Source organism: Tigriopus californicus, chromosome 11 (genome assembly GCF_007210705.1).
Source record: "Tigriopus californicus strain San Diego chromosome 11, Tcal_SD_v2.1, whole genome shotgun sequence".
NCBI classification, from domain to species: domain Eukaryota; kingdom Metazoa; phylum Arthropoda; class Copepoda; order Harpacticoida; family Harpacticidae; genus Tigriopus; species Tigriopus californicus.
In genome coordinates this window covers 3848888-3857613 of record NC_081450.1, presented here as the reverse complement: position 1 = coordinate 3857613, position 8726 = coordinate 3848888, and the positions used below count along the sequence as shown (strand labels likewise).

The 8726-nt window shown below is 38.4% G+C and overlaps 1 long non-coding RNA gene across 1 annotated transcript; it reads left to right on the top strand.

Annotated features, from left to right (window-relative positions):
• The first annotated feature begins 7443 nt into the window (after positions 1 to 7443).
• Positions 7444 to 7958, top strand: LOC131890312 (uncharacterized). Its single transcript, XR_009374296.1, has 2 exons — positions 7444 to 7537; positions 7615 to 7958. It is a non-coding gene; the product is annotated as an uncharacterized LOC131890312 (long non-coding RNA).
• The last annotated feature ends 768 nt before the right edge of the window (positions 7959 to 8726 follow it).

Below are 8726 nucleotides of genomic sequence, written 5' to 3'. Positions count from 1 at the left end.
CACCTGGAAATACCAATTGAATGGAAAACCTAAAACTTATATTTCTTTGCGTTATGTCGGAGAGATTATTGCGTCTCGCTTTCCCACATTTGTTATGGATGATTACCACGGCAAATACGTTTACGAGTTACATTGGAAGGCACATCAGTGTTTATTATAGTAAAGTTGATACAAGCACCTCAGAATTCATAATTCGTCGCAAACCTTGAACTACGAAGATTGATTGGGAACTTACAAAAGCCAACTTTATGCATTTAGGTATAAGTCATATCCAAGTCTGGCTTTGTATTCAACACCTACGTACATAATCATACTAAATGCAAGAAAAGCGACCGTCCAACGTCTAAATTGTTCCAAAACTGAAGTTACAAGTGCCTCTTGTGCATTGCTCTCGATGAGGCACTTCCTCTTAAATATTAAACTGAGTTTATGAAAAACGAAAGATATGTATGTAAAGTGGAACATTTGTTGCCTTTGTCCAACAAAATAAGGTTCCATTGGTATTGATTTCTTGTCACTGAATGTAACATACCCTAGAACCTACACCTCCTGAGGTTAATTGCCATCCTTGGAGTTCTCGGAATTTGTTAAATATACATAGGAGTCTAAGTTGACGTCACAGCTATTTTAAGCTACCAAAGCTATTACGGTTTTACTCTATCAAAAATCATTACTACTACGATATTCCTGTCCAAAATAAAGTGACGTCTTGTAATTTTAATGAACTTTTCCATGCTCCGCTCATTCTGACAAATGATGAGCGTTTTTAGTAAGCCACGGCTCTAGAAATGGACACTGTGAGCTTTCAGTTAGGATGATCAATCTTAATTGAGGACCCAAACTATTTTAGTCGAAATTCGATTCAACGATATTCTTCGTGAGAGATCATATTGTTGAATCGATACTTATCGTAAAATCGATACTTGTTATGAAAAAGATACAGTATTTGGCTCGCAACAAAAATATAGTTGAATCGAGATTCGTTAAATCGAAGTTCAATTGTACTTATTTTGATGACGAACTCGACACAATGGATAGCTTGACCCAACGGATAACCCGAACAACTTGACCCAATAAACAGTTTGGCCCAGAACAATGACCAAGTGTAAAATACTTTATCTATTTGAAAGTATATATCAGTTTTTTAACCAGGGGAGGGAAAGAGGGAAGGAGAGAAGAAAGGGGTGGAATTAGTCTTTTGAAATAATTGGCAATAACACATGTTATCTCTTCCTCCATGTGCCTGTGAGAGGGGCCTTTGTGCATCTTCAAATTGAGACACACCTCATGCCTCAATCATCTCATTCAGATAAATGGGTGAACATAGCTACACCCGTGCTTGAAGCAACTCTTGTCATTGAATTTGAGAAGGCCAAACCCGCAAAGTTTAACTGCCACTTTGGGTGAGCCAATCTGCAACCTCTCATTACCATTGTTCATTGACATCGCAATTTCTTAAAGTGGTCTCTACTATCCTCTCTTTGACTCCTTAAAATAGGTCTACTAAATCGAGGGTGTCAATTCTGCTGTCATTTTTGTCAACATTTGACCGGTTTATCCAATACTCTAATATTGGCAAGGTGTGACCAACTCAAGTTATCAAGGCTTTAATTACAAATGGCTGATTAATGAAGGACGGAGACGCCGAGAGCAAATGATTTAACATTTTTGATTTTGGCCGTGGAAGACGACTAATTTTGGTGAGTACTCAGAGGAAACCAATCTAAGTCCATTCCAGGCCACAGGACTCGGAAATAAAGAAAGTTACTCTTAGTGCCTCTCCCAACTTCCAAGTCATACTAGATCCCTCATGAATACGTCCTTATTTTCAACATTTTGCCCGACCTTTTTTGCATTCNAAGAAAGGGGTGGAATTAGTCTTTTGAAATAATTGGCAATAACACATGTTATCTCTTCCTCCATGTGCCTGTGAGAGGGGCCTTTGTGCATCTTCAAATTGAGACACACCTCATGCCTCAATCATCTCATTCAGATAAATGGGTGAACATAGCTAGCGGGTGCTTGTCAAAGATTGGCCTTTAGGCGTCAGAACACCACTGAGCATGGAGTACGGACAGGATGGATTTGTTGCGAGACGTGTATTTGTAATATCCCGGTGTAGAGCATGTTGCTCATGCTAATATTATTGTAATTCTAGTCATCTATAAAAAGCAATGTTCTAGTCAGAAATAAATCAGTTATCAAGTCCATCCAACTCCTTGTGGGTGTAGTGCGCCCACAAGTATGTGACGTGGCGCAGTCGGCTAACTGACTGTGGCCCTCTGTCTTCAAGTTTGGCTCTCCTCCTTGTGGAAATATCGAGAGTGTTGCTCCCCCTATGTGCGGGATAGAGCTTGTGGAGGCAGTGAGCCAAGCTCGCAAGAGCCTTGGATCTGCGTCCCTGTGTTGGGACGATCCGTGAGCCCCTAATTGAAGGGTCGACCCAATCCGTGTGCCCCTTGATTTGAGCCAATCCCGGAGCCCCCAAAGTGGGAGGCCATTCCTTAGTGAGGAGGGATGCCTCTGGTGTAGCCCGGATTGCATTTCTTTGGTAAGGACGGATGTCTCAGGTGAAGGCCGGATAATGAACTGGATGGAAATGTACTAGCCAGAAATAAATCAGTTATCAAGTCCATCAAACTCTTTGTGGGTGAAGTGCACCCACAAGTATGTGACATATAAAACATTTTTATTTATTGATTTTGAACATATCTTTCCACATTCTATCACAACAATGTACGTGATCAATATAGCTTTCTGATATCCTTCGGGAACAAGCAAACCATTTAGCAGGAGATCCCAAGGGAACTGGAGGGAGATGATGCAAATCACCTGTTTAGTTTTAATTCCCCCACATTGACATGACAATGTGGCCAAAGTATAGAACTATCAGTGATATGCTCCCAGTGTCCACAACACGTCTTGCCACATTTGATTTGGTGGGGGCCTCGTACATAGAAAGACAACTGATTGAACAACCAGGCTAACCTTTCCATGGTGATATCGTTTTTGAGTTTTGGCAAACACTTATTTCCTTTTTTGTTTGGGGTTCGAAAAAAATATGTGCTAACCTTATTTTTTATGATCTTTTTTGTTTGAATGTGTTGTTGTTTCCGTCTTTAGACATTTGAGAATTAATCGAACATTTTCTCTTTTGCAATTGCTTGCGCTTATTTCAATTTCATTCATAGTACCAAAATATCAAGCTAGTGAATAAATTGTGAATTCTAGCACGTTTTAAAGTTCAGCACTTCTTTCAATGTTTTTTAAGATGGATCATCGGTTCAGTTCTCCTAACTAAAGCCACACGCTCAGACAGAATGGTAATCTGATACATAATTGGGGGAAGCTCACCTCTCCAATCAGGAACCGACAATGAAAAAGAAAATGCTTGTCAAAACTTGAGAGTAGCTCCAAAAACAGTGAATTTAAACTCCGTAATCAGATTTATCAATGGGCTCAACCCTAGGACCCTACAGCTCAACCGAATTAATTCGCATTCCTTTTTAGCCAATGTTCTTGGGCATTTCTGAACGACTTTATTTGAAATTGGAATGAGGTTAGTAGTAAAACACTGAAGAGAAAGAAGGTGATGATAGCTTTACTCCATTTTCACTACTGTGAGAAAGTTGACAGCCTAAATTGCCAAATACAAGTGTGGATCTGATTTAATTAGTCCTTAAAAACCTGATGCCGGTAAACATGTGCTTTTTCAAGCAAAGGAGCAAGTATCAGGGCGGAAGAGTCTCTAGATCATGTTTTTCTTTATTTATGTGCGTTCACACAAAGCGATGAAAAACGAACAGGCAAATCTTTTTCCCTTCCATTTTAGCCTGATACAGCCAAGGATGGCCAATTTGGCCCTTTTTGTGTTCAGGACCCAAAATAATTTCCTTTCTTTCGAACCAATTTCTGCTTTTTGTTTTAAGTTTACATGAAAAATGCTTGCACTTTAAAAACGACACAAAAAACTAGAAGTTAGTGCATTAAGATTTTGCCGTTTTTGTGCTGACTATGTGAAGATGCTAATAGCAGGTCTTGTTTTTTTGTGCATGTTTTAGTTACGGTATTCCAACAAAGAGACTCTTGGAGCGTTTATCATACATTTGTGATGTTGGTTAATTTCAATTTTCCCTGTCCTCCGTAACTAGTTACATAAATTGTTGCATATTCTTCGAAGCTGATTTGTCAATTGACACCAACATTCTGTGACATGACAATTGGGATATGCGGGACCACGCTATAAAAGAATTGATGCTAAGATTTGAAACGTCCATCAAAAAGATGAAAGGTGTTTGTTTCGAAAACATTTTTGCACAAGTTAGTTGGCTGTTGGAATTTGCAAGCTTTTAACGCTTTTATTATATAGCAAGTATTTGACTTTCCACCAAAATATGCCTTGGCCGAATTAATGTGTTTCCCATAGATGTAGAAATGTCTACGATTTTATTGATTTCAAGCAACGCAATGCTCTCTTTGTTGTGAGCCTTTTACATATAATTATTCATGTATCAAAACTGCTGTCTCAGCTGTCATGTAAGCTTTGATTCAAATCTACGGGAATCTACATAAGATAGATCATGCATATTTTTGACTCCGAAAAAGGGCGAAACACGTTATTGCTGCCAATAGAAAAGCCGGCTCCCGCTGGGCTTATTGAAGTCGGGCTGGCCTTCCCCCGGGAGGAAATGGTTGTTGCACACCTTATCGACCTTTTCGAGGTCTGACGATAATTCGTTGGCATGACCTCCGCTTCGGTGGCCCTTTTGGGGTCTCGGCCCTTGTCTCTGCTCGTTGGAATTTGATTTAGAATTCGGTGCGCTTTGTACTTTTGGATTTATGTACGGATTGAAACATGAGGGTACAAGGAGGGAGAACAAATGGAGATCAGGCTTCCCGCTTTTTTTTTGGCTTCCTTCCCACGGTGTTACTCATAATACTTATAAAAGTTGTTTTGGAAATGCCAAGACTTCTAATAATAATTTTGGTTGCTATTGAAACAAAAGGAACAACTTTTGTGAAGAATCATCTTGGATTCGAGCTCATATTAAAATATTAATCCACTTAAAAGCTACAAAGAGATAATGTTTTAAAAAAACGTTATCAATAGATGTTGGAAGTAACCTTAGTTGCGTTTCAAACTAGAATTTTATTCAAATCCATGGAGCAAACGATAAGATATCTCGGTTTCAAAAATTACATTTTCATCAAATTTGACTACAAATTGCTCAAATCTTAAAGCAATTGCCAAGAAATATAATAAGCTTTTTCTATGCCTTAAATATTAATGGAAATATTTCACTTTTCTGTAGCCGGTAGAAACACCCGAATATAGTTTGCAATATAGCTTAAAATTTACTTAATGTCAATATTTCACAATTGTGATGCCATACTTGTCAATCGCAACTTTAATCAAGCTTAATCTTGAATTTTGACAAAATTCTACTATCTTTGAAGAAAAACATCGCTAGTACGTAGATATTAATTGTTGCAAAAAAGGACAATTTGGAAAATTAAACTGTCACAAATATCGTTCAAATATTTTTCGAACGTGATAGGATAGTGTAGCTTTTTGCACTTCAGTAAATTGAAAGGCTGTTTTGCATGTTTTGTAAGTTTTAAGCGATATTTTTTGCTACTTTTTGGTTTAAAAAAAACCTTAAACAAAGTACAGAAATAATATTTCTTGCCGTGTCATTGAAAAAGACGATCATATTCCTTGGGAATAACTGGAAACATAATTAGGCCATTTTTCGATATTTTAAGGCGCAAAACGCAACCTTTAAGTTGTAATAAGTAAGCATGTGCTTAATAGAAGTTTATGAAATTTTAGGTCAATGCATAAATAAGAGTACGGTTAATACTGATTGACTACGTTTTTGACAATGATGCATTTTAATGGGCTTTAAGTGATTTTACACACTTATCTGAGCTACTTTTAAACGTATGTATTTCACAAAAGTTGTTACTTTTGCTTCTTTGACAAAGAAAAACATATCTAGATGTCTTGGCATTTGAGCAAACACTTAACTAGAAAATATAACCACTGTGTTCCTCTTTGAATGCTGTACGTCTTGTCTCCTCTCGGTGGTCAAAAAGCCTTATCAAGGTTTGAGAAAAATACTCGAATTTATCTCTTCCCGTTTTCTACCTCGTAAAATTATGGTGGTTAATTTTGATCTAGTTTATATTTTGAATCCAAACTCTGACTTAACGGCTACCAGGTTTTGTTTGGATATTTCTGTCAACCTTCGAGAAGTCTTTTCAACCATTGTGGCAGTCGTCTCGCTGATCATCCAAGAATCCAGCTCTTGGCTGATTGATGGCGGAAGAACAGCACCATCAGAAAAGACCTATTGAGACCAGATTATTGTGATTTATCTTCACCTTGAAGACGCCAATGGAAACTTTTTGATTACTTTCTCATACAGTTCGGCCAAATTTGACCTCTATGAAATGGGACGTTCATTCCATGGAAGGGAGCAATCCCCCAGGCCTTTGAAGATCTGAGTGATGTGACCCATCTTTAATGGATCAGGTGAAACCCCGAGGTTGACGGACTTCTTGATTTGGGTGGCCAAAGCTGGTAATAACTCAGGTGTACACTCCTTGAGGCTAAGCTGGATTGCTTTAGTCAAGGATGACGGAATACATGGATGTGGAGGCTCTTTGCAAAAGTATTGTTTACGGTTTTAGTCAAGTCACTAAGCTCATTTTGCAATCAATTTCAGATGTGGCAATATGAAGCCTCAGTAAATACTCTCAGAACGATTGATTGATTTTTGTAGAACTTAGGGCATTTTAAGACCAAGTACAGTCGTTTTTACGATGTTTTAACTTGCGTTACCACAACCGTCCAAAAAGACGACGGTGGTGTCAATTTTCCTTCAAAAGACTTGCTCAAGCACACAGACAGTGCTATCTTTCAATTGACTGTTACTCGTTAATCAAAGCCCCAATAGTGCTGACACTTGCCAAGTAAGTTCCTTCAACTCATACCAAATAGATCTTGTCGAAAGAAAATCATTGGCTTAATTGCAATCAGATGAAATAACAATGCGCAACTGACTGCCCGAGCGGAGGTCTCCATGTCTTTCGCCCTTCTTGCTTTAGTGAACCATTTGCTCTAAGGAGAGTGTCCTCCGTGCGGCTTGAGCCGGGCTGGTGGTGGTGTTGGTGGTGGAAAATACACTTTTGTATTGCTGATTGAGTCTGTTTCCTATGATCAGTAGGTCATTTAGGATGACACCATCTACCATGAGTGGATCAAGTTTTAGAGTAAACTGATGTACTATAAACATATCTTGACTCTCTAACAGTAGCATAATTTCCAAATTGAGGTGTCAAACTCAAATACTAGCTTGTGTTTTCTCGCACACGTGTTGTTCATATGAACGTAGCTCCTTGTTAAAACAGAGTATAAAAGGCTGTCATCTACTGTCACTTGTCAGTTCTTCTGCTAACAAGCGTACCAAAATGAAGACTTTCCTACATTTGGCCCTTGTTCTTGCCTTGACAATTGTTGGCATTAAGTCAGGTAAATCTACCAAGTTTTCGTTTGATAAGTATCACGAATTCTCAATTTTCAAATTTTCAAGTCGTACTTTGTTTCAGAATGCCTAGTAGATGATTTGGAGTGTACTTCCACTGAAGGAGCCCTAGAAGCTCTTGAAGCTCAAGATCCGCATGATTGTATGCAACAATGCAAAAACAGTCCTTCGGCATCCCAAATCAACTATGCTTACATGCCAGCCTACCATCTTGGTATAGTTATGTGCTATTGCCTTGCAGAATGTCAACCCAAAAGAAAGTACTTTGCGCTTGTAGCTGATCTTACAGACAGCACCACATCCGAGGTTTGCAAGTTATCCTATGGATATGAGCCGTAGTATTTTGTTCTATTCTTGTTGATGACTACCATGCATAGGTGTAAGAACAAATAAATGCATATCCCATAACCGTCTTCTTGTTTGGCCTTGCCTTTGGAATTTAAGAATAGGAGCTCGCAATTAAGAAACTCAGCCTCATATGGCGCCCTTGATATGTCATGCGACCTTGATAAGTGTTATTTGTTGGAAGAAAACCAATTGCCGTCGAGTTTAGTATTATTCAAAGAGCAGTTCGTATAATCGTTCAATGGCCTTCTTGGGTTTTCTAACTCAATCCGGACCACTGGAATCCGCTCCAAGATTTGGTTCCTGTCAGATATCATTGGGTTGGTTCTCACGTTCATTCGGATAATTGGTGTCATGGAGGACTTTCTTCAAGACTCTATCTTGACCCAGGTTCAAAGACTGATTTACTTCGTTTATATGGCTTGGATATCTGCCCAAGAACATGAAGAGAGTGCGTTAAAGAAGGTTGCACTCTTAGGAGGAATAAAACTACACTCAATTAAAATCAATTACGAATTAAGAATAGAGGACTCGATCAGTCAGTTTTGAAATGGGATTCTAATACAAGGGCTTACAACTACTTTGAACACGCTTTTGTTCGTGATAACTTTCTGACCTTTTAACGTAATTGTTTAAAGATGGCTATGGGAATTTTGTCTTCACCTCATATGGAAGTGAAGTTTTAGAATAAGACCTATCGCAAGAAACTTATTTCTTTTGATATCAAAAGGTCAATTTAAATCCTTTGAATATTGCCTAATTGTTGGGTAATACAGTTGAGTTCCTACATAGTTTGTTTGCTTGATTGAAAACGGATGAATAGGATTTGAA